Here is a 27,450-nt window from a genome sequence, read left to right as displayed (position 1 = left end):
TATAGGCTTAAACAGCTATTCCGGAGTTCTGTTCGATTTAAATTTTGGGTAGACAGGCATCGAGATACTCTCAGAACATTTCTTCAGAGAATTAAACAGGTGGAGTAAAGTCCACAAAGATATTTTGTGGAAGGAATATGCTTGATTGGTCAAATGATATTTTTCTTGTTCCATGTTAGCATTCTCAATTTCCAGCTGCTAACAGATCTCCTGTGGCACTGCTCATGGAGCATAAACACTGGCATAGACTGGTTGGGCCGAATGGCCTGTTTCTGTGCTGTATATCCTATGTAATCCTATGTAAATGGTAGGCCAGAGGATACGCCGTTTTATCACAATAGCGGTCCCGGCCCCACAAGGAATGTCATGGCCTCCCCTGCTCTGGATATGCAACCTGCACCCCCCTCCCACAAGACCCTCCCAAAACCCTCCCCGCCATTTACCTGGAAGCTGGCAGGCAGTCCGAAGCTGGCAGGCAGTCCTGGGCTGCCCAATTTTCAATAGCCGCCCGACACCCTCTTTCCACTTGAGTGGACCAGTGGCATTTAAACGAGGCCCAACGGTTAAAATTGCCAAAGGCCTTCTGCTGCCGCTGGTGGGTGGGAAATTAACTCATCAAAGCAGTTTCTCACCAAAACCCACATTGATTTAACATTCCCCCGCTCCCCCACTTCCTGTAGCACTACATTCATAAACCACTCAAGCTTCACTCTCAGTTTATGAAGTCATTTGAACTCCACCGGCACAGGGACAATGGCCGAATGGCCTCCTTCTGTGCTGCATGATTCTATGGTTTTCTATACCTTTGTATAACATTTCTAAATAGCTATCCAATGCTGCAGGTTATATGTAAACTACAATTTCTCTCCACAGTGAAATTCAGTGCTACTGACTTGGTTATAACACGATCGTCTTTCCTCCTCTGTACAACCATTCCCTGAAGTTTATTATGCCCGAGTTGGCAGATTTTACAACACAACCTGCGAAAAGTTAGTGGAAAAAGATGCAAAGATCAGCTACAGGTGCACATTACTGGAAAGAAATCAAAAGAAATCCATGGCCCTTTACAGACAATGAGCAGACTGTACAAGCCACACTCCTACCCAGACATAACCCCCACTGCTCTTTTAAGCCTCGGTCTAGTTGCTGTACTTTTTCTGCTTCCATCACTTCTTGTCCAGAGGTTAGAGCATAATGTTAATTTCATTCTGGCAAAAAATTACTTTTACTGCTCCCTTTGACAAGAAATAATTAAAATGTAAGAGAGTTAGTCAGCCCAAATTAAAACAGAGTGTCAGCTGAAAAGGCTATTTAGGCTTTAAGGATAGTTGTCTCAAGCTGTCTAAAGCAGTTAATGCCAGGACTCAATCCATTACTACGTCATTCTTTTATGAGCCGCTCACATTGATTTCCTCTCCAGATAGACAAGAGCTTCCTGTTGGAAGCACTGCCCAACTTGGGAATGGCAAAGCAAACTGTGTTTTCAGCTGGGCAAAGAATCATAGAAGTTTACAGCACAGAAAGAGGCCATTCGGCCCATCATGTCTGTGCCGGCCGAAAAAGAGCTTTCCAGCCTAATCCCACTTTCCAGCTCTTGGTCCGTAGCCCTGTGGGTTCCGGCACTTCAGGTGCATATCCAAGTACTTTTTAAATGTGATGAGGGTTTCTGCCTCGACCACCCTTTCAGGCAGTGAGTTCCAGACCCCCACCACCCTCTGGGTGAACAAAGTTCTCCTCAACTCCCCTCTAATCCTTCTCCCTTTATTGCAACAGCTCTTAAAATGCATACAATTCTGCTTCAGAAAATGTAAAAATAGCTGTCATACTGTGGCAGAAATGACAGAATGCTGCCTAGCATCTGCAATCATCCTGTCAGGAATACTATCGACATCTTACATTGAAAAATCTATGCTCCTTTCTGGAAGTATTATTGTACAAGCCATCCTGAGAACCACTACCCTACTCAAAGTCTTTTAGGATGAACAACTGTTTTCTTTGATTCACCAATACATACATACTTTGAGTCTGTCTCCTGTGTCTTGACTGTCAACCATTGGTCAATTTGCTTCTTTCTTACTGCTCATGTGTTTAAGTCTAAACTTAATTCCTTTCGAATTGGTTATCTCCCACTTTCGTTATTCACCAATCAAATTATGCAAAAAACATTCTCCCCAATCACATTTCACCATAAAAATTCTCAAAGATACAGGCGCCATAATACTTCCCCAGCCATCCATACGGAACACATAAAATAACACATATAACATAACAATACAAACAAATTCAACAATTCAGGAAAAAAAAAATCACAAATGTATCTTTAAATTTATCATCTCCCAATCAATCCAAGAACTCCCCCACTTCTGCTCATGATGCACAGCCTGATGCTGCCGGCCAGGCACTATGAACATCTCTGATCTCGCATACCAACCAACCACCCCCCCACCCGCAACACCTCCTGACCCAGTCTGCCTCGATGCACATTTTTTAAAACATTTACTGTACAGCCATGTTATAACCCCTGTCCAACCCAAATCTCGCCGTCCCTCTCAGCACATTCGTGCACAGAGGTCCCAGCTCACTCAGCCTCTCTCCTCTGCTCCTCCAAGTCCAATCATGTGCCGAGTTCCTAGCCATGAGCAACAGCTTAGGTCAGTTAGTTTTTATTTAAAAATTAAAAAAGGAAAATCTGTATTCGGGGAGGGAATAGATTAACAGACAACAATTTAAACACCCATGAAAATGTTTATACAAACTATTATTTCACTATCTTTGTGACAAGTTCTGTGTCTCGGGATTTTCAGTACAAGTTACTCTAACTCGAATGGTAACAGAGTGCAGCTGACAGCAGAGTTTTTCTGCAGAAGAGAGAAAGTACATGTTGTAAGCCATGCAGAAATAGGATGTGATGGAAATGAAAGTAATCTCTTGAATGTAATTTGATGCTGAAATCCCAAATGGGAAATAAACTTGTAAAGAGGAAACGATGATTGTATGAAACAGATGGTGCTTCAGAATAAGATCTAACAGAGAATAAGAGAATATAATGTAGGTCTAATAGGAAAAATGAGAGTCAGACCAGCCTAAAGTGGACACAGATATTTTATTGATACAGAAAACAATGCCACCTGAAAAATGACAGACACAATTATGTACTGGTGAAACTGACATTCAATAGGAAAAGATTTCCTAATGTGATGAAATGAAACTCAAGCCTGTCCGTGAGTTGCCCTCCAAGGATGTCGGAGAAGGTCGAATCAGGCAACAAGCATCAAATAGGATTTGCCAAAGAAGAGAAGAGTCCCAAGTAAACTCTTAGAACATGGTGCTGTACCTTACAAAATACTAGGGCACCAACAAGCACTTGATTCATATCTTGTTTAAAATTAACTGATAAGATGATTTTACTTCTAAAAGTAGTACTAACAGCTCACACATAGCTCGCCTCTTCTCATAATGACAAATTGCAGCATCAACAAAGCTGATTTCATGCAAACAACCACAGCTTCACCAACGCACCTGGGGATGAACTGTTCTGCTCAATCTGTGTGCGGACATGCCAAACGCATTTAAAAAGAACATTTATGATTAATAACAAAAAGCAACGCCGCCGTCAGCCTTGCGAAGTAGAAATTATCCTGTGTTTATAAACCATTTTTATATGCTTCATTTAAACAGCAAATACTCAATGCTTTATGACAATACTGAATAGTTTACTTACCAGGAATCTGCTGGAGAAAGCAAAGAATTTGCAAAACGACAGTACTGGTTTTGTGGAGCTATATGCCTTCAACTTGCACATAAATACCAACAGCAACATACCATGCCGTGCCTCACCACTGGCAGCAATACCTTACATCACTACTTTCATCCAATCGGCACCACTTCCTGCATTAGAAAATTAAACCATACTTCAAAGACTACAAAAAAAAACAATTTTCAATACAAATGCATAAAGTCAGCGAAAAACTAACTCGTTAACAATCAAAAGAGAAAAAAAATGTAATGGAAAAGACACTGAAAAGCTGCTGAATGACTCAGTGGGTCAGAAGACAATCCTTTTACCTCAAAGACCCGAGTTTGAATCCAGCCCAGACAATTGGTGATTAAGAACATAACAATTCTAGTAACAGAAAAAAGTGTGTTTTTTTTATTATTAAAAATTGAACATTTTACAGTAAATCACATTCACAGAGCTCAAGTCTCAGCTCTTTGTACAAAGTCACAAGCCCTCATGCCTACAAGGCAGGGGTCAGGCTTAAACAAGACCGTCTCTTTTTTCATAGACCCTGCTAACTCCTCCTCTCATCATATCCTTCAATCTCTTCTCACTTAGAATGGAAAAATTGAGCAGTCAAACTTTCATTGTGCACCACAGCGTAAGGAAGCCCCCACTCGCAGATTATGAAAATTAGTAGATAAGTAAGAGTTCCCAAATAACACTTGCTTATTGCTGCTAGGAATATTTGAATGCTTTATCTCTCTCAACCTGCCTGCCTCAATCCTTTTCTGCAGCAATTATCTCCATTGGTGCTGCCAGCAAGATTAGGTAACGGTCCACCAGCTAAACCAGAAGCAACTCAAGTACAGTGAAAGGACACTTATCACTTTGATTCAGGACAATTTGATTCCCTTAACCAAATGATTTGTTTAAGCAAGAAACTCTCTTGAAGGATAGTTGTAAGCAGGCACACTTTTGTTTAAAAAAACATAATAGTATCAGGGAGCAGGCTGCAGAGAAATACTGGGAAGCATGATACAGAGGCTTGCAAAGAGCTTTACTTCAGCCACAGAAAAGCCACACGAGGCGAGTGAAGGTCATTTTTTCCCCAAATCAATGTAACAAAAGCAAAATATTGTGGATGCTGGAAATCTGAAATAGAAACAGGAAATGCTGGAAATGCTCAGCAGGTCAGGCAGCATCTGTGGAGAGAGAAACAGAGTTAACGTTTCAGGTCGATGACCTTCCATCATCTGTTTCGCTCTTCACAGACGCTGCCTGACCGGCTGAGCGTTTCCAGCATTTTCTGTTTTTAGTTTAGCCTATTTTAACAATGAATATAACTATTGGTAGGGCTGATTAAAATAGAATTTTGGGCACTTTACCTTCAGAAGGACACTGATACACTAGAGAGAGTTCAGAGAAACACAAGAAGAAGAATTTCTAGTCACTTTTGCATTTAGCGGAGTTATTCAAATACATGAGCGTGGAACAATTCAAATCATTGGAGTCAAAGACATAGATCAGACCAGTTGTCCCACAGTTAATATTATAAGAAAATAACTGCATATATAGAAGTTAATTGTAAAATAATAGTTTAGCATTGCGATTGCGAACATTTATTATTTTCCTTTTGCGACGATTTATTCATTTGTTCAATATATTCGTTATGATTTAAGTTTGAAACAAGATCGAATGTTGTGATGCTCCACTACTTCAAGGACATGAAAGTGGCAGGACAAGTTGATACGGCTGGTAATAAAGCATGTGGGGTCCTTGGCTTCATAGAGTCATACAGTACAAAAGCAAGGAAGTTATGCTAAACCTTTATAAGTCATTGGTTAGGCCTCAGCTAGAGTATTGTGCCCAATTCTGGACACCACACTTCAGGAAGGATTCAAGGGTTTGGCGAGGGTGCAGAGTATATTAACCAGAATGACACCAGGGATGGTGGACTTCAGTTACATGGATAGACGAGAGAAGCTGGGATTGTTCTCCTTGGAGCAGAGAAGGTTAAGGTGATATTTAATAGAGGTGTTCAAAATTATGAGGGGTTTTGATAGAGTAAATAAGGAGAAACTATTTCCAGTGGCAGGTGGGTCGGTAACCATAGGACACAGATTTAAAATGATTGGCAAAAGAACCAGAGGGTAGATGAGGAGAATTTTTTTTTTTTTTTTTTTACACAGCAAGTTATGATGATCTGGAATGCGCTACCTGAAAGCAGATTCAATAGTAACTTTCAAAAGGGAATTGGATAAATACTTGAAAAGAAAAAAATTGCAGCACTATGGGAAAGAACGGGGCAGTAGGACTAACTGGATAGCACTTTCAAAGAGCCGGCACAGGCACGATGGGCCGAATGGCCTCCGCCTGTGCTGTAAGATTCTATGATCATATAGGAGAAAGATCCTGTGGAGGCACAGGATACAACCTGTAGTCAAAGAAAATTTTGAAGGAAGGTATTCCATTAGTTAGCCTGGCCATGTTACCAAAACTTGCCTAGACATCAGGGCCAGTGAAAATATTCTTGAAGCACTATTAGAATAATCTAAAATACAGAAGCCAAAGTATCTAGGATAAGAAGGGCAGAGAAGATTGAAAAACATTAACAGAAATAATTCAACAGAGGCCTCATTCATCGACACATCTCTCATGTCATCAGTGGACTTAAGATAACCAACTTGGGCAATCTGATCTCAACCGAAACTCTTGACTGGGTCACTGCCTTTTTAAACTATCTATATTTTAATATTTATAAGGCATTGCAGAACAATACTTTATCATGCACGTAGACATTCTCTTTCACAAGCAACTGCATTCATGAAAGCTCGGTATTCTACTAAAGTAGTTGGAATACTTCAAAATGCTATAACCACAGATTCATATTATACAGAATGATAAAGACAAAACATTCCCAACCTTAGCTACAATAATTACTAGTACAAATTCTTCACAATATGACCTCTTGCCAATGGTAAATACAAGAGATTGGAAAAGAAACCTATTGTGTAATGTATAAACTCCTTAAATAAAACTATCTCCAGATATTTTTAACATTTTAGTGACAAGAATACACTGCTATTTTCAGTCATGGGATCCTGGTACTATAATCTATTCCATCCGACTAAGTAGCTTGTTATACTACACTACGCTACACATTCACTTGTCACATGTAATGAAAGGATCGACATTAAATACAGAGTTTGTGCTGGTGCCTATAGCTGCTGATGTCAGATTGAAGTCTAAAATAACTCCTTCGCAGCAGACACACAATCTTGTCCATCAGTCCAGGTGCTCCCGTCAGGTGAGGAGGGGAGAATAAAAAGGTTGAGAATTAAAAGTAATTTTATCAAACTAGAGAAGTTATGTAAAGATTGTTTTGTCTGAAAATAAATCACTTTGAGAAACATTAACAAGGAGTGGCAGAAAAGCAGATGGAACTAAAGTTATTGCAAAAATATGTATAAAAGAGTTAACCTGAGAACAGTACCAAATTAGGAATAAGCAAAGAAATCAATTTAAAAAAGGAAGAGTATAAATAGTGGAGTTCCTCAGAAAACTCGAGATGTTGTTATAATTAACAGATCTCCTATAGAATTGCTCACAATAAATCAGGGGATATACTGTTCTATAATAATAATATAAATGAAATGCAAAATGTATTTGGATTTGTGACAATGTCCTGTAGATTTTCACCTAGAACATAACTTTCCCTGTAAATTTCTCTACTCACCAACACTTTCATTTTAATCCACAGTATATTTCAAAATGTATCTCTCAACCTGCCGAACAGTGAAGGAATTTTCCAGTTGGTTATTCTAACAACTGGTTTGTACCGTCAGGGCATGCTCGACTTATCGGCAATTTAACCCAAGCTCTGATTTTAAACGGCAGCCAGCTGTTACTGTGCCACCTGGAACCTTCCTTCACTGATCGCCGGGTCGAAAGGGGCAAATGTAGCGTACATTAAAAAAAATACTGCTGATTTAACGCAAACTGCTTGCCCGGGAAAAAAATTAACTGGCACTGCAAGTAAAGTCTCCTGGAACTAACTGAGATTTTAGCCATAATAAGAACAGAAAATGCTGGAAAAACTCAGCAGGCCAGGCAACATCCATGGAGAGAAATTAGCGTCGATGTTTCGGGTCCAAACCCTTTTTCAAAACTGGAAAGGAAATGAACTAGATCGAAAGGAGGGCTGGGGAGGGAACAAAGGAAGTGAATAGACATTAAGAGGTTTTCAAAACGAGACGAGATGATGATAGGACTAGTAAAGAGACAAAAGACAGCTCAGATTAGGTGTGAAATGTACTGGCAGAATGAGAGACAGCTGCCATGTAAAAAAAAGAGGGCGGGGAGAGAAAACCCAAAACAAAGGGGTGGGGGAAAAAAAAAAGTAAAAATGTAATAGGGGCCGAGGTTATGATCTGAAATTGTTGAACTCGATATTGAGTCCGGAAGGCTGCAAAGTGCCTAATCGGAAGATGAGGTGCTGTTCCTCGAGTTTACGTTGAGCTTCCGTGGAACAATGCAAGAGGCCAAGGACGGTGAGGTCCGAGTGGGAATGGAGCGGTGAATTAAAATGACAGGCGACCGGAAGCTCGGGGTCACCCTTACGGACTGAACGGAGGTGTTCCGCAGATTTTAGCCATTTTCTATTCAACTGCCCCTCGGTCTTTGGCAAATTTTAGCTGACCTGAGGTGGTAATGCCAAAAGTGAACAAAAAAAAGTGTGTGTGTCTCCGGCAGTAAATAAACATACCTATGAAAATAATTTTCCAGTCAAACTTTACCTCAACACAGTTCCAAAATTCATGTTTTACCCTGAGATTTTTCTGCAAGAAAAACAAGCTCATAATTATTAGTTACTCTCTTTGGTTTCGATTTGTAGTGCATATTTGATATACCTATCAATTCATCCAATGAAAAGCGACGAGTTAGGAAAGTAACTATAGGTTTTTATTGGCTAAATAACAGAGCCCACCCTCGTGGGTGATCGGATCCAACAAGGAGGAATACCAGCCAGTCGACCACCTTTATACCTGGGCAGGTAGGTGGAGCCATGGGCGGAGTCAGCAGTGGTCAGCCCAGGTATAACAGTGTGACAAGAGGCGACCTCATATAGTGATACAACAGTGTGAACAGTGATAACCATAGAGTAACGATATAACAGTGATAACTATAGTGTAACGATAGTGAACGATAAAAGTGGTTTACCACAATATTCTCTTCAGATAATAATAATGATGGATGAAGGGAACTTTCTCCGCACTGCATATGCTCAGGTGCTTGTCGTTTATAAGGCCCATTAACAACAGGCAGCAATTCCACTGGCTAGACCCTGAACGCAAGCCCTAGGCCCTTCAAATAAAAAACGTATCGTCATACACAATTTAAACACAGAAAATGCTATTGTGTAATAATTTTCTTGCAAATTTTGGAATTTTTATGTCTTTACCATGTTACAAGCCTTATTTCCATCCATACGTTTCTTGGCGTCCAAGATGGCGGTCAAACGATTTGGAGCTTTTTATTGGCTCTCTCACTGCTCTTCACTTACTCATAGCTATTGATAACTGACAATTCTTGACTGGACGATTTTTTGAAATTTCAGTTTAGCAGCTTTCATCCCTAGTTCATACATGTTAATTGGCATCAATCAGCACCTGAGGTAACTACAACAGCGAGGAATCCAATGATCAGCAGGGTCCCTGACCAGCAAGTCTACAACAAGCCCTACAAGGACACCAGGCCCAAGTCACAAGTTTTCTCTCGAAGCCAAATACCAAATCTGCAGAGGCCCCAACATAGATAAAAACTCGAAAACAAGATAAAATATGAATTTTGGAACTTTTTTGATATTTTTTTGTTCAACTGCCCTGCAATTTTTGTCATACAAATCATTTTACCAGGAAACAATCACTAAACAATGAATTCAATGTTTACAAAGATCTATTATAGAAACTTATGAACCAGTGCTGGAAAACCCAGAAATTGCACCACGCCACCCGCCCCACCAACCCAGATGCTAGCAGACCCGTTCCCTTCTCCTCTCCAACTGCTGAAAGACCCCAGGAATCCACAGTGAGCCAAACCCACATTCCACCCCACATTCTGCCAAACTCCAGGTTCTCCTTCCACAGTGCTGCCAAACCACAGCACACCACCCCAAGCCTCCAAACTCCACAACTGCCAAACTCACTCGTCATTCTCGTTCACCTTTCATCACTCCCGCCCAGAATGTACATACATTCACTCCCCTCCACAACCACTACTGGCAAAAAGCCCGATTGCCATTTTCAGGATGATTCAGGAATCAGTTTGAACTCCCTTAATCAGAAACTGTGCTTTTACCAAAATAAAGGCAAGTTACCAAGATAATAAACAATTTTCCTGCTTTTTCTAAGCAGCATCCCGTAACTTCCCATCCACCGTTCCCAACCACTGTGATATGCCTCCCATTACTCCCACACCCAACAACTCTTGGCACCATCACCATGACATCCCAGCACAATCCGATCACCACTACCACATCCCAACACCACGATCCTATCACACTCCTCCAAAACAACTCCCTTCCCAATATTCCCACATCCCTCTGCTCCACTCGCACCTCAACATCCTAGTCCTACTACTCCCACACCGTAGAACACCCTCCGTATGTGTTCTGGACCGATGGACATTGTGACATCCTGGATGTTTTTACATGCAATAGCACCCTCTGGTGGCGGTTATTGTGTTAACAGTTTGTAAGCTGGAAAGGTCATCTGTTCCTTTCTTCCTGTGCGAGGTCATTTGACCTTCTTACCTTTCTTCCTGTTGACCCCAGGAAGCAGTTTTGCCAGGAAGAACCTGACTTGAGTAATGGAGAATTTGCTATGAGAGGTTCCACTTACAATCTAATGTAATCTGACTTCATATGTTAGGCCAAACGCAATATCTTTTCACAAATTTGTTCAAGTAAAAGCTTCAAAACAGCAACCGCTTCAGGAAGAATTATTATGAATGAGTGTTTAACTTGCTGGATAGCTAGATAGGAGCACGTCTAGCGCGGCCAGTACAGTGAAAAGATATCAGTGAAAAGATATCAGTGAAAAGATAGCAATACGGCTAGCTGTGAAGAGCGGAGCAGGAGGAACCCAGATTAAGGCTTAACCTCGTAGAGCACATCTACCTCACATCAACATGTCAGAAGATAATAGCGAAAATGCTTTGCAGCATGTAGAAGACCTTAAACAGGCAGACGAAACTGTAGAACGTGACAATCGGTCTATAAGCACCGGTTACTACAGGTCGCAAGTTGGCTCACGGTCATCGGGTGGTTCTAGAGTAAGCATAGCCCTCGCCAGAGCACGGGCTAAACTAGGAGCAGCTCAAGCCAGAGCTGCGCATACGGACAGTGAAATAGAAATAAAAGTAAGTCAGGCCCGTCTCCAAGCTGAATTCCAAGCGGAACAGGCCCGACACCAAGCGGAACAGGCCCGACACCAAGCGGAACAGGCCCGTCTCCAAGCGACATTAGAGGCTCTGCAGCAACAAAAAGAGATAGATGTTGCATTAGCCGAGACACAAGTATTCGAGGCAATTTTGGAGGGAGCTGATCCCGAGACAGCTTACAAACCTTTAATTCCCGTTCCGTGGCAGAGTCCACGACAGCGCACCATAGATTACGTGAGCGACCATGCCGACATACAGTTTACAGGAGAAAGGGATGGAAGCCCGCACATCTCTACAGACGCAAACACTTCGTATAACATGCCACAAGTTGCCAACCAAGGTCAAAGCAGACGGCGTGCCTCAAGCCGCAGAGTCTCCGCCAGCAGAACTGAAGACACGGTGCAAAGGAATAGGACACCGAATAGAGAAAGTCGGAGGCAAATCCCCTCTCGGTCCCTTGAGACCCCCAACAGAGCCCCCAGCCAAGGCAACCCTGGCCCAGGTCCCAGCACCTACGACCTCGCCAAATACCTTGCACACACCCAGCTGGTGACTTCGGGGTTAATCAAGTTTGATGACAGGCCAGAGAATTATCGGGCTTGGAAGTCCTGTTTCCACGATGCCATATCGGGCTTAGACCTGTCGGCAGGACAAGAGCTCGGCCTCCTTATCAAGTGGCTCGGCCCAGAGTCCGCCGGACAGGCCTGCAGGATAAAAGCGGCCAATGTGGGGCAGCTGCCAGAGGGGTTGAAGAAGGCTTGGGTGAGGCTGGAAGAAAGCTACGGCTCGCCCGAAGCCATTGAAAGGGCTCTCTTTGACAGGTTGGCGAACTTTCCGAGGTTGACGAGTAAGGAACCCCAGAAGCTCCGTGACCTTGGAGATCTGCTGTCGGAACTCGAAGCCGCAAAGCAGGACGGCTACCTACCCGGTCTATCGTACTTAGACACTTCCAGAGGGGTAAGTCCCATCATTGAGAAGCTTACATTTAACCTGCAGGAGAAGTGGATAACGTTTGGATCAAAGTTCAAGCTAAAGCACAACGTGGCGTTCCCACCATTCTCTGCGTTCGTTAAATTCATCCGTAAAGAAGCCAAAGCCAGGAACGACCCCAGCTTCAATTTCTTCTCCTCCCACCCAGCACTTGCCAGAAGAGACAAGTTCGACAGACATGGAAAGACACCAATATCTGTCCACAGAATGCAAGTGTCCTCAACTGAGCACACAAAGACTCAGAAGAAACCTGAGGATATGAGCAAACAATGCCCTATCCACAACAAGCCCCATCCTTTAAAGAAGTGCAGAGGCTTCAGGGAGATGTCCCTGGAAGATCGGAAACAATATCTTAAAGAGAACTCTATATGTTTCAGGTGCTGCTCGTCCACGAGCCATCTCGCCAAGAACTGCAAGGTGGATGCAAAATGCACTGAATGTGAAAGTGATCGGCACGTTTCAGCACTACACCCAGGCCCAGCTCCTTGGAAGTCAGAAACGCCTCCTCCCGCATCAGAGCACGGTGGGGAGAGAGAGGGAGCTGTTGGTACGGAGATTACATCCAGGTGCACCGAGGTGTGTGGAGAAGGAGTGAGCGCAAGAGCATGCTCCAAGATATGCCTCGTTAATGTGTACCCTGCAGGATGTCGCCAGGAATCTGAAAAGATGTATGCCATACTAGATGAACAAAGCAATCGTTCTCTAGCAAGATCCGAGTTCTTCAACATCTTCAAGATCAAAGGAAGTCCGTCGCCTTACACGCTGAAGACGTGTGCTGGACTTTCAGAGACAGCCGGCAGGAGGGCCTGCGGTTACGTTGTTGAGTCAGTCGGCGGGAAGATTAGTCTCCCCCTTCCTACACTCATCGAATGTAATCAAGTCCCCGGCAACCGTTCCGAGATTCCCACTCCGAATGCAGCTCGTCATCACCGTCATCTGAGACGCATTGCAGACGAAATCCCACCTCTTGACCCAGATGCAAGCATACTTCTGTTGTTCTGAAGAGACATCCTGAGGGTACATAAGATAAGGGAGCAGATCAACGGTCCACATGACGCCCCTTTCGCCCAAAGGCTAGACCTCGGCTGGGTCGTTGTTGGAGATGTGTGCCTCAAGGGCGCTCACAAGCCATCTCAGGTGAGCACACTCAAGACTTCCATCTTGGAGAATGGTCGTCCAAGCTACCTTACCCCATGCAGTAGTCAGATCCGAGTGACAGAGAAGTTCAGTCATACGGCTCAGCCTCAGAAAACCCCAGCGCTGATCTCCGCAGACAGCACACAGATGATGCTCACTGGAGAGAACCCGGGTCAGTCAGTCTTCTGTCGCACCGCCAACGACCACAAACTTGCTCCATCGATCAACGACATGAGGTTCCTCCAGATTATGGACAATGAGGTCTCTCGTGACAGCTCTAACAGCTGGGTTGCACCCTTACCCTTCCAGAACCCCAGACGACGGCTGCCGGACAACAGGGGTTATGCCTATGATCGTCTTAACTCGCTCCGTCGCACACTAGAGAAGAAGCCAGAGATGAAAGCACACTTCCTAGAATTTGTCAAGAAAATGCTTGTCAGCGATCATGCAGAGATAGCTCCTCCACTCCAGGAAGGCCAAGAGTGTTGGTACCTCCCTTCCTTCGGAGTCTATCACCCCAAAAAGCCGGAACAGATCCGCGTGGTGTTTGACTCCAGTGCAACATATCAGGGCGTCTCTCTCAACGACGTACTCCTCACAGGGCCTGATCTTAACAACAGCCTCTTGGGAGTGCTCATGAGATTCAGGAAAGAGCCCGTCGCCATCACTGCCGATATCCAGCACGTTTCATTGCTTCGTGGTGAGAGAAGACCACAGAGACTTCCTCCGCTTCCTGTGGTATCGGGACAATGACCCTAATAGAGACATTGTGGACTACAGAATGCGTGTCCATGTCTTTGGGAATAGCCCATCCCCTGCTGTCGCCATATACGGACTAAGGAGGGCTGCCAAGGAAGAAGACGACGACTTTGGCAGTGATGTGAGAGGGTTCATCGAACGAGAGTTCTACGTCGACGACGCACTGAAGTCATTCCCGACCGAAGCAGAGGCCATCAGTACCCTCGGACGAGCCCAGGAACTACTTGCACTATCCAACCTCAGGCTGCATAAGATAGCCTCTAACAGACCAGCAGTGATGGAGGCATTCCCCCCTGAAGATCGTGCTAAGGACGTCAAGGACCTAGACCTCTTCACTGATGACCTCCCCCTCCAGCGTAGCCTAGGGGTGTCGTGGAACATAGCAACAGACACGTTCACGTTCCAAGTCCTAGACGCCAAGAAACCCTTCACACGTAGAGGAGTGCTCTCTACAGTCAACAGCCTATACGACCCTCTCGGCTTCTTAGCCCCTGTCACCATACAAGGCAGGCTGCTCCTCAGGGAACTCTCCACATGCACTGAAGAGTGGGGTTCACCTCTCCTTGAAGAGATGGAAGCAGAGTGGGACAGATGGAGAGACTCACTCCAAGAATTACAGGAGATCCGAATACCTCACTGCTATTCGTCTTTCTCTCCCTTAAATGCCCAATTCAAAGAGCTTTGTGTCTTTGCAGACGCATCCGCTAAGGCCATTGCAAGTGTGGCTTATCTGAAGGTCACCACTCAAGAAGGACAAAGCAAAATCGGCTTCGTCTTTGGAAAGGCCAAGCTGGCGCCCCAGCCAGACCTCACCATACCCAGATTGGAACTGTGCGCAGCAGTATTAGCAGTTGAGATTGCAGAGTTCATAGAAGACGAGATTGATCTGAAGTTCGACAGCATCACATATTATATAGACAGCAAAGTGGTGCTAGGATACATCCATAACCAAAGTAGACGGTTTTACGTATACGTGAACAATAGAGTCCAACGTATTCGACAGTCCACGTCCCCCGACCAGTGGAAGTACGTCCCTACAGACCTGAACCCAGCTGACCATGGGTCTAGATCTGTAACAGCGTCCCTACTCAGTAGCACGACTTGGCTGTCAGGACCTGCTTTTCTTCAGGATCCGTTCCCACACTTCTCCGAAATCAACGAGTCATTCGACCTACTCAACCCTGTTTCTGACTGCGAGATACGCCCACAGGTAACAGCGAACGTTACTCAAATCTGTAAGAACCTGATGAGCACCAAATGCTTCGAGCGTTTCTCCAAATGGAACACTCTCATAAAGACGATAGCACGCCTAACCCATATAGCTCATACCTTCTCCCAGCCTACGCAAGGGAGTAACTGCCATGGGTGGCACATCTGTCGGAAGAGTCCCTCTGAAGAGGAGCTCAAGAGAGCCACAATCCTTGTGATAAAGAGTGTCCAACACGAGTGTTATTCAGAAGAGTTGAAGTGCATAGCAGCAGAACACAACCTACCCCCTCACAGCAGTCTACGGAAGCTGCATCCCATCGTCGACACCGACGGCCTTCTCAGAGTTGGGGGACGCATATCGCAGTCTCAACTAGGAACGAATGCAACCAACCCCATCCTCATTCCAGGTCGTCATCATATGGCCATTCTGCTCGTGCGTTACCATCATGAGGCCGTAAAGCACCAGACATTTCACCGAAAGTGCCATCAGAGCAGACGGCCTCTGGTTGGTTGGAGCCAAGAGATGTATCAGCGGCACGCTTTTCAAATGTGTCACCTGCAAGAAACTCCGTGGGAAGACGGAGCACCAACAGATGGCAGAACTGCCAGCCGAGCGGCTACAAGTAGCACCACCTTTCACCTACGTAGGCGTCGATGTCTTCGGGCCATGGGACATGGTCTCACGCCGCACCAGAGGAGGACACGCCAACAGCAAGAGGTGGGCGGTGATGTTCTCATGTATGTCCACAAGAGCTGTACACATCGAAGTCATAGAAACAATGGGCGCCTCCAGCTTCCTAAACGCTCTGAGAAGGTTTTTCTCAATTAGAGGCCTGGCAAAGCAAATACGCTCAGATTGCGGCACAAACTTTGTTGGCGCCTGCAGAGAGCTGAAGATGGATGGATCTAGTTCCAGCTCTCAGAGGGTGGAGAAGTATCTCCAAGAGCAGAAATGCACCTGGGTATTCAACCCACCTCACTCATCCCACATGGGCGGCGCATGGGAGCGTATGATCGGCATTGCCCGCCGTATCCTCGACTGCATGTTTCTCCAAGGTAGGCCGTCGTGCCTCACACGAGGTCTTGACCACACTGATGGCTGAGGTCACCGCCGTGATGAATGCAAGGCCCCTCATTCCTGTATCTTCAGACCCAGAATCGCCTCTCATCCTCACTCCGGCCATGCTTTTGACCCAGAAGACAGGTGTTCCCCCTTGTCCTCCAGGAGAGTTTGGGGGAAGAGAACTCTTCAAGGAAGAATGGAAACGAGTCCAGAGTCTGGCAGACACGTTTTGGAACAGGTGGCGAAGGGAGTACCTCAACACACTACAGAGCCGACGCAAGTGGCAGGACAAGAGGCCGGATCTCAAAGAAGGAGATGTTGTCTTGATGAGAGACAATCAGGTAAAAAGGAATGAGTGGCCTATGGCTATCATCATGAACTCCCATCCCAGCCAGGACGGGAGAGTGAGAAAGGTGGACTTGAGAGTCATCAAAGAAGGAACAGCGAAGGTCTTCTCTCGGCCCGCCTCCAGCGAAGGTCTTCTCTCGGCCCGCCTCTGAGGTGGTTCTTCTTTTGTCGCCAGAGGACTCCAGTGACAAGTAGAGTTCGGACTATGTGGAGTCGTTAATGACCCCAGACGGGGAGTGTTCTGGACCGATGGACATTGTGACATCCTGGATGTTTTTACATGCAATAGCACCCTCTGGTGGCGGTTATTGTGTTAACAGTTTGTAAGCTGGAAAGGTCATCTGTTCCTTTCTTCCTGTGTGAGGTCATTTGACCTTCTTACCTTTCTTCCTGTTGACCCCAGGAAGCAGTTTTGCTAGGAAGAACCTGACTTGAGTAATGGAGAATTTGCTATGAGAGGTTCCACTTACAATCTAATGTAATCTGACTTCATATGTTAGGCCAAACGCAATATCTTTTCACAAATTTGTTCAAGTAAAAGCTTCAAAACAGCAACCGCTTCAGGAAGAATTATTATGAATGAGTGTTTAACTTGCCGGATAGCTAGATAGGAGCACGTCTAGCGCGGCCAGTACAGTATGCCTCTAAAACTGCATCAACTCCTCGCCCTCCTCCTCGGTATTTCTACACACCGATTCACCTACAACCTGAAGCACGTACATTATTCTGGATTCTGGACTTCAACGCAAGACATAAAATTCACTAAACACCTAAATATTTAATAATAATCAAGAGGATTTATTAGCAATCCCCGCAAAAATGTAGACACAATACAAACCCAAAAGTACAGCTAACACTCCTACTGCACTGTTAATAAAAAATTACAATGAATTATTCAGTCACCATAAATCAGTTGTCCTGATATTATATATGTTACATAGCATAAAACAGCATATCTTTTGATTCACCATGAGCAATGCCACCGGTGATTATTTCACTATTATCCATCAGAGAATCATAGAATGGTTACAGCACAGAAGGAGGCCATTCGGCCCGTCGAGCCCGTGCCTGCTCTCTGCAAGAGCACTTCAGCTAGTCCCACTCCCCCGCCCTTTCCCTGTGGCTCTGCAAATGTTTTTCTTTCAGGTACTTATCCAATTCCCTTTTGAAAGCCATGATTGAGTCTGCCTCCACCACCCTTTCAGGCAGTGCATTCCAGGTTCTAACCACTCGCTGCGCAAAACAGTTTTTTCTTATGTCGCCTTTGGTTCTTTTGCCAATCACCTTAAATCTATGTCCTCTGGTTCTTGACTTTTCTGCCAATGGGAACAGTTTCTCTCCATCTACTCTGTCCAGACCCCTCATGATTTTGAACACCTCTATCAAATCGCCTCTCAATCTTCTCTGCTCCAAGGAGAACAACCGCAGCTTCTCCAGTCTATCCACGTAGCTGAAGTCCCTCATCCCTGGAATCATTCTCGTAAATCTTTTCTGCATCCTCTCTGGTGCCCAGAATTAGACACAATACTCCAGTTGGGGCCGAACCAGTGTTTTATACAGGTTCATCATAATTTCCACACTTTTGTACTCTATATATCTACTCATGAAGCCCAGGATCCCGTAAGCTTTTTTAACTGCTTTCTCAACCTGTCCTGCCACCTTCAACAATTTGTGCACATATACCCCCAGGTCTCTCTGTTCATGCACCCACTTTAGGATTGTACCCTTTAGTTTATATTTCCTCTCCTCATTCTTGCTACCAAAATGTATTATTCACATTTTTCTACGTTAAATTTCATCTGCCACATGTCCGCCCATTCTGCCAGCCTGTCTATGTCCTCTTTAATCACTATCTTCTTTCACTGTTCGCTATACTTCCAAGTTTTGTGTCATCTGCAAATTTTGAAATTGTGTCCTGTACACCCACGTCCAAGTCATTAATATATATCAAGAAAAGCAGTGGTCCTAGAACCAACCCCTGGGGAACACCACTGTATACCTTCCTCTAGTCCGAAAAACAACCGTTCACCACTACTCTCTGTTTCCTGTCACTTAGCCAATTTCATATCCATGCTGCCACTGTCCACAACATCGAGCATGCATCACACTTTAAAGCAGCTAATATATGAGAGAGAAAATGCTACTCATGTCCTGGTGGCTTTTCTGACTTTGATAATGTGACTACACCTCAAGGGCAGGAGCTAGGGATTTACCAGCAGGACCTAATCTAAATAAATTTGTCTCAACAGTTAGCCTCAATTGACCCCACAATGTACCTACTTTGACAACTTCCCCACAGGGAGTATATGACCATGGACCAAAGAGATGGGCCAGATTACAATTGTGCTCCATCTTAACAGCAAAACATCTTGACTGTAATCCATGCCCCAAAGTGCTGAGGCACAATGCCATGGGAGATCAGCTAGTATATTCAGAAAAATAATGGCGGTTTCTCGAAGGCGAGCTCTTGTAATAACCCACTCCAGGGACTTGAGCACAAAAATCTAGACTGACACTCCAGTGGTGCCGTCTTTCGAATGAGGTGTTAAAATGAGGCCCTGTCTACTCTCTCAGGTGGATGTAAAAGATCCCAGGGTAATATTTTGTAGAAGAGCAGGGGAGTTCTCCCCGGTGTCCTGGCAAATATTTATCCCTCAACCAACATCACTAAAACAGATTATCTGGTCATTATCACATTGCTGTTTGTGGGAGCTTGCTGTGCGCAAATTGGCTGCCATGTTTCCTACATTACAGCAGTGATTGCACTTCAAAAGTACTTCATCGGCTGTAAAACACTTTGGGACATCCTGAGGTTGTGAAAAGCGCTATATAAATGCAAGTCTTCCTTTCTTTGTAACGGAAGATATTCCGTTATTGTGCTGCAGAAGCTGTTCCTTTCTGTAATTCCTACATTTGCATCAAACTCTATGTACTACATACGACACTTGACATACACCACATTCAAAGCACCCAAAAACATGCCAAATTATGGACTGCAGCAAGTCCAAAGATATAATTTATTTGTGGGATTCTGATGATGCTCATAATCTACTCGAAAATCTCTCATAAATTGTGAAGTATTTTGAAAGTCTCAATTAAATTCCAACCGTACTACCATACCTGTTCCAACCAATTTATTTTACCAATAAATCGTAAACACAAACTACCAACATAAAAGAGCATGAGAAAGTACTTACAATTTTACGGCTAAATTGCAAATTAGCAACAAAAAGAAATGGAACTAGAAACAAATTCCAAATTCTTATCAGTCAATAGCTAAAAATAGAGAACAAGAGTGTTTATCTAAAATAAAGACAAACAGTAAATTATGACGATGGTGAATGATGCATCAGATTTTAAACTATAGTATAGGGTTGAGCAAATGAAAGCGTTTGCCTTACTTTCTGTTTTACTTAACTCTCTGACCTGTGATCCAGCATAACACAACTGGTATCATTCACTCAACACTTATTAAAACTCTTTGCAACTCACTATGATGTTCTCCATTAGTGCACATTACACGTGGCACTTGAAGTACACTTCACATTTAAAGCATCCAAGTCACAGTTAACTGCACATTAAAACTTAATTTGGTACAGTGTTAGGTGAAAAATAATTGGGTGCAGAGTCTAAATTGGGGTTGATTGTGCACGATATTCCTCTGTGGTATAATTACAGTGTTGTTGGAAGCAGTGCGAGCGCTCATTATTGAATGGCTTGCGGGTTTAAAATGTTCCTATTTTGTACAGCCTCTTCAAAAGAAACAGATATATTAATTGAAGATAAAACCCAGAACGGAATCACTTGTAAAATCATGAGTAATGACCCTATTGCAATAGCACATCTTTACAGGCAGAACTTAACTTTGGCAGGGTCATAAAATGGAAAGGAAAATCGTGTACAACGAGCGGCAGATTTGGGATCACTCATTTTACAACCCCGCCAAAGCTGAGAGCTCCGGCGTGCATGTTTCTTCATACTTACATCATCCAGATACTCTCTCATTAAAAATCTTAGGTCTGCACACTCTCCCTGCCTACAAGACCTTGCTTCCAATTGTTGCTTTTCTCAACACACTTCTACGTCATTTTTTCCCCATCATAAATGGCAGGATCTCTGTAATTTGCAGTTTGGCCAGGAAGCTGTCACTCAACAATCAATGCACTACCACTGCATTCCGAGGCCAAGTTAGGATACTACCCAAGTGCCAATCCAAGTCTTGGCACTAACAGTCATGGCGGCATTCTGGTTTGAGTTTTACAATTAAATTGGTCACTAGTGGACCAATCAGTATGCAAATGCTAACTCGATATTTACACAGACACTAAACCTATTCTATCAGTTAGATATTGAAATGTTCTTATAAAATATGTTCCTTAACTTTGTGAATATTTCCCCTTTTCCATTGTCACTGCTCCAATCAGAATTCTATGGCGGAAAGGATTTTTTTAAAAATGAGACTAAAGGAAAAAAGACTTCATTTATATAGCACCTTTCATGACCTCAGGATGTCCCAAAGCGATTTACAGCCAATGAAGTACTTTTTTGAAGCGTAGTCACTGTTGTAATGTAGGAAACGCAGCAACCAATTTGCACACAGCAAGTTCCCACAAACAGCGTGATAATGACTAGATAATCTGTTTTTGTTAGGTTGATTGAGGGATAAATATTGGCCAGGACTTTCAAACCCAATGGCTCCTGTGCTGTCGGGACTACAGCAGCATTTGCAACGTGAATGGCCTGGGTTGGATAATGCAGCTAACAAGGTTACGAGATATTCTTAAATTTTACTCAATTAGCTTTAAGGAGCGGTGGGGGGGGGGGGGCTGGGGAGGGGACAGTTGGAAACTTTGCTGAACTTTCTTTTGGAATACTAAGCAAGTTGGGTCGAGTCCACATTAGAGCAAATTGGACATAGTATCTGGAAGGAATTATCACAATGGAGTGCAAAGATGTTGGTTTGTGCCACGCAGCAAGTTTTGAATCTCAGCTGGACTATAAATCAGGGGGTGTCAATAAAAACTGACAAGTGGTTCTCCAAAAAGAGAGACATGAACATAGGGAGGCAAGTTAAATCGGGCCCTTCGTGCACACCTAATACCAGCCTCGTGTAGAGGCCTGGGAGTGAGTCGCAGTCCCTCCCAACTATGAAATGATATCTGTGGGATGGTGAAGAGCGATCTAAATGCGAGCATAAAAATATAAAAAAATGGCAGAAACAAAAACTACAATCTGCACTAACCAATTATTTTGACACTATCTTTAAGACATATTAGACTACGAAAGTATATAATTGCAAACTGATTGTAAAAATCACAGACATCAATGTAAACTACCTCATATACATGTCAATACCCAACTAAAATATTCACTCTGCCACCTTTTGAAATTAATCCTCCACAGCTTATTTTCAAAGCTTTGCTTAGGTAAAGTTTCAGATTTAAACTCTTAGGGGGAAAAATTCGGTATTGCCCCATTTGGGGCGCCATTATCGGCCGTGCGCAAAGTTTAGCGCCTGGCGCTAATTATCGCCTCCAACAGCAAACTTGGCTTTTATCGCCCCTGGAGGTGATAGGAGCGCTAAATCAGGCGCTTCACACCTGTCTTAAGGCGCAAAGGCCGAGGAGCGAGGCACTACCTCAAAGCAAGGAAGGGCAAATCAAAATGAACCTGCAAAGTGCTGCTCAGTACCCAAAACTCCTTCACACAGCGTTGAATCTCTCCAGAAGTCTCTCTCTCTCTCAGAATGCGTGGTGCAAAAATGTCACCGACAAAAAAAGGCAGGAAGCGGTCGCCTTTAAATAGCGCTCCCCTAGTCCTTTTCTGACAGCATAATGCTCCCCTCAACCTGTCGCTGCTAGCGGCAGGCAGTAAGGCAGGGGGCGCCACTCAATATCCGGTCCAGGGCGCTAACGGGGCGCTGCGCACTCGACTGACGTCACAATCTGCTGGTGCAGGAGATCATGGCGGTAGTGTTTAGCGCTGCCACAAAATGTCTAGTTAAATTGCGAGCGGCGCAAACATTGCCGCGCCCGGGCACTAGTTGCTTTGCGCCCCATTAGCGCCCTCTTAAAGCGCAAACAACTGAATTTTTCCCCCTTAATTTTTACTTCAGAGGAGAAAGCTAACTTAGACATTGAGGTAGCGACAGACAGAGGGAGTGATTATGCCTCCGGTGCTTCCTTTTGTTTATACTGAGAAATATGCAGTTATCACTTACAAATAATGGAATTCCAAAATCGCCCACAGTTTCTCCCATAACTGCACTCTTACTCGCCTCAGGAGCTCCTATTTACTGCAATCAGACTTTGTGACCTTGAAAGGACAAGCCTGATTAAGAATAGCTGCATCTTTGCAGCAGAAGAATACACAGGACATTAGACCATGTCATGCATAATCAGTAGCTAAACGCTTATTGTGGAACCTGCCATGAGCAATGCCAATTAATAAATACTAAAGTGCTCTCTGAATAAGTCACTTCAAATCAGAGTTCGAAAAAACTCAACCCACCCATCTGAACGGCTTCATTAATTTCACACTCTACAACTTGTATTAGCAGGTCATTCAACACAGCAATACAATGCCAAACAGACTAAAATAAGCAAAACTGAAGGCCGTGCCTTCAGCTGCTGAGGCCCTAAGCTTTGGAATTCCCTGCCTAAACCTCTCCGCCTTTCTAACTCTCTCCTCCTTTAAGACGCTCCTTAAAACCCACCTCTTTGTCCAAGCTTTTGGTCATCTGCCCATATATCTCGTTATGTGGCTCGGTGTCAAATTTTGTTTGATAACGCCCGTGAAGTGCCTTGGGACGTTTTACTACATTAAAGGCACTATATAAATATATAAGTTGTTGTTGTTGTATCAAGCAAAACAAACCGTGTCAACTCTGAGCACTTGGACCTATATTTACTAGCTTCCTACTTACCACAAACATGTTCAAAATTGAACACTGGACTGACAATCCATCTAAAAAAGGAAATGTACCCTTTACTTTAATAGCAGTAATTACTTGAGTGAATCCTAAAAATGCTTACAGCCCAATAAAACTAGAACACAGTGGGGGGGGCAAGTGAAAACTGTAGACATTGACCCCTCAAACTCAGGGTTTGCTCAGCTTTATCAGGAAAACTTCAACCATAATTTAGAATCTGTAAATATAAATACACACGGCATTTAAAGTGTTTTGTTTAATCGACAGAAAGTTATGAAAATACAAGCGAGCCACATCTCGAGACAACAGCACACACATATACTAAGATTGGAACGATACAGAGAAGATTAGCACACACACTGCTGAGTGGGCTGGTGACAAGAGCCTGAATATCAACCACCCTGTCCAATCTGTAAAATCAAACACTGAAGAGACCAAATTAACTTTGCCAAAGTTGATCTCAAACAGGTCATACTGTACAAGCATATTGATTTCAATCTAAGAATTAAGAATACCTTTGTTAACTGTATGACATATAAAGATTAAATGCCAGGCAAAGTGATGGGCACAGGCACGGTGGGCCCAATAGCCTCCTGCTGTGCAGTATCATTCTATACTATTACTATTCAAATCAACGATTCAGACCAAGTATAAATTAGCAGTGTATGGCACTAAAGTCTGTCATATCCTGCGTTACCAGCATTCTCAGTGACAGATAGCAAGCTACGATCAAACAGACATGTCATTTTTCATTTGCAGCATAGAGCCATAATACCCTGACCCAAAGCAAATCATCATTCTTATAAATCTGTTGAAGCTTTCCTATCAGTTTAAATGCAACTATTCAACTGGCCAACTGACCAACACAAACATCAACATAACACATGAAATCCACTCACCGTGTAATGTTTAGGGAAGAGTGCCCGAACAGGAAAAATCCATCATTCAAGCGAACTACTGCAAAAGATGCCTATGGCAATTAGACGCATAGGAATGATGTTGAACAGGGGCAACTGGACTAGGTTTGTCACAACAGTCAGTGAGATGGAATCAGTATGATTAGTAATTCTATTGCATGTCAACTGTTAATAGGAGAGAACCAGTCAAGTAGTAAGTAAAATTCTCACTTTATGGTTATGTAATAGCAGAGCCCTCTCACCATGGTTAAAACAAAACAAACAACATGCAAAAACAAATAATATAAATAGTTTTAAAAAACATAACTTTCTCTGGGGCACATGCTATATCGAAAAACCCTAACTTGTCCTAACACAGTCCTCTCTGTTCCAACTATGTCAGAAATGGAGGCAGTTCAAATGGGTTTGCAGTGAAAGTAACAATCAAAATGACCTCTACGACAAAAGCCTTGATCATGTTTTCTTGCGGTACAGTCTGACATGACAAAATACAGAACTGCTAAGCTGCAAGTGACCTAGCAACAGGAAACCATCATTTGTACTTATGCCAATACGGTTTCCCCTCTCATAAGCATCTCGGAGTACAAATACACAAATCACTAAGAGTTGCGACACAGGTTAGCAAGGCCATAAAAAAAGCAAACCAGGCGCTAGGGTTTATTTCTAGAGGAATAGAATTGAAAAGTAGGGAAGTTACGCTAACCCTGTACTGAACCTTGGTCAGACCACACTTGGAGTACTGCGTACAGTTCTGGTCGCCATATTATAAAAAGGATATAGAGGCACTGGAGAGGGACAGTGTGACATTTCCTATGAATTCAACTTTTTTGAAAATTGCTGGAAATCTGAAGTAATACTAACAGAAAATGCTGGAAATACAGAACAGGTCAGTGAGTATCTGCAGAGTTCTGATGAAGGGTATAGGGCTAGAAATTCATCTCGGGCAGTAGCACAAACCGGGCAGTACTGGACCGGCTGCCCGTTATACGCAGCGCCTGGTATTCAGTTCTATTGCAGTCAAATGCAACCGAGTATCTGACGCTGCGTATAACGGGCGGCCAATCTGATATCAGCCATTTTGTGCCACCGCCCGAGATGAATTTCTAGGCCATAAAGTCTACCCTTAACTCAGTCACTTCATTCAAATGATGTGAGAATTCATCTTTAGCACTAAATTCCCACTTTGCTGTTATTTACATTAATTAATTAAAATTATTGGACAATTCATTTTTAGCGCCATAAACAACTTTGAATTATCAAGAGTGGACTGTACACCCGAAACATGAACTTGCCTTTTCTCCTTACAGCGGCTACCTGACCTGCTGCTCATTTCCAGCATTTTGTGATTTATTTCACTTCAAAATTGTTTCAAAGGAATTACCTACACATCAAAAAAGTGCAAATCCTTGGAATGTTTCCGAGCTCCACACAACTTACTAAAAACAAAAGACCAGTGTGCAATAGTCTTAGAAATTTTTCTAAAGGAATATGGCTTCCTTAAGAGGATTAACGATACTGTGAAATAATTCATTTGTAGAAACTTTTCAAACTCCTGCAAATTGTACTTGTAGTGAAATTCAACTTTTGATCATTTTCCCTATCTAATCAGTTTTTTTAACTAATGTTAGCACATTTAAACTTGAAATCTTCTTTCTGACTTGTACAGGGATTGCTAATTATAGCACACTTGGTATTTAAGTGCTGAATGTGGAGTTTATCCCTCTCAGTTGGGGAACAGCGTGATTGGGGAGACAAAAAGGAGGTAGATCTAAAATGTTTCTATGATTCTATATAGAGTTGGACAGGTACTTGAGGATGAGCAACTTAGAGTTATGGACAAAGAGCGGGGATGTGGGACTGAGCACGACGGCTCTTTCAAAGAGCCAGTACGGGCACGACGGGCCGAATGGCCTCCTTCCGTGCTGTAAGTTTCCATGATTCGACGAAAACTACAAAATGGGGATGGTGGCAGAAAAGCAAAACTACACAAACAAGTCAGTGACTGAATCTTTCTGCAGCACCGTAGTACAGACAAATACTAGTCTGATAAAACGTCCTAAACATACGGCAATCTGGGAAGCAGAAAAGTAGCCTGTCGGAGCGCAAGGGTTTCTCTGCAATTCAGGCTGAGGAGCTGGGCAATAGAAAATGGAGTTGCTACACTGCCATCACAGGTAGGAGGGTGTAATTACAGTGTGACAACTTTAATAGACAATTATAAATGTGGACACAAGAATTTAAAATGGAAAAATTGACAGGCAGCGTGTGAAGATAAAATGTTCAATATTATATAGAATAAAAAAATAAAAAAGGCATTTTAAAAACAGCTAATACTTCATTTCACATATCATTATTCAATTCATCCCCTAATGAGACAATATGTTTTTTTTTTTAAGCGTTAGTGTCGCTACTAGAGGAAGGAACATTAACTCTAAATGCATTTTTATTTTATGAATTGGAATTTCAGAGCATTCTATTATTTTCAGTGTGAATTGGGCAGGTTGGTAGCCTGGTTTGCATGGAGAGAGTCAAGTTTGTTTAGTACTACCAGAATGTAATTCAGTTAAGAGGCAATTTGAGACAAACATTATTCATCCATATTACTAAAACAATGAAGTTCATTCTTCAAGATAAAAATTGGCTCGAGACAGAAATATGCAACCAAACTGGTACTTTCTCCATTACTGCAAACTTATGAATATTCTTCAGTAGCCCACATCCATCTGAATAAACAAGAAAAGCATGCCATGGCAGACTGGTGTTCCAGCACAGTAAGGCTGTGCGATCATCTGGGTGATCATCAAGGCACCTTTCTAGAGAGAGGAAGATTTGCTGGAGAGCCACCTTAGTTCATTCCCATACACAGTCATTTGCAAAGGAGCACAAGTAAAGGGTGACCAACTTTGTACCTGTTTTCTCAGCTTAGAAAATTATA

General features: G+C 43.3%; 1 protein-coding gene across 2 annotated transcripts in view; it reads right to left on the bottom strand.

The window, feature by feature from the left end:
* Positions 1 to 27,450, bottom strand: part of mib2 (MIB E3 ubiquitin protein ligase 2) — a 281,262-nt gene that overhangs the window by 248,265 nt on the left and 5,547 nt on the right. Inside the window, exon 1 of one of the 2 annotated variants that reach the window (XM_085967469.1) lies at positions 894 to 982. The exons of the other annotated variant lie outside the window; for it this stretch is intronic. The gene's annotated coding sequence lies outside the window, so the exon portion shown is untranslated. Of the gene's footprint in view, positions 1 to 893; positions 983 to 27,450 lie in introns of those variants that run through there. 2 annotated transcript variants of the gene reach the window in all.

Source organism: Somniosus microcephalus, chromosome 25 (assembly GCF_052327205.1).
Source record: "Somniosus microcephalus isolate GS21.2 chromosome 25, FLI_Smic_1.0, whole genome shotgun sequence".
Lineage (NCBI taxonomy): Eukaryota > Metazoa > Chordata > Chondrichthyes > Squaliformes > Somniosidae > Somniosus > Somniosus microcephalus.
The sequence above is the reverse complement of the archived record's forward strand: the minus strand, read 5'-3'. Positions and strand labels throughout refer to the sequence as shown.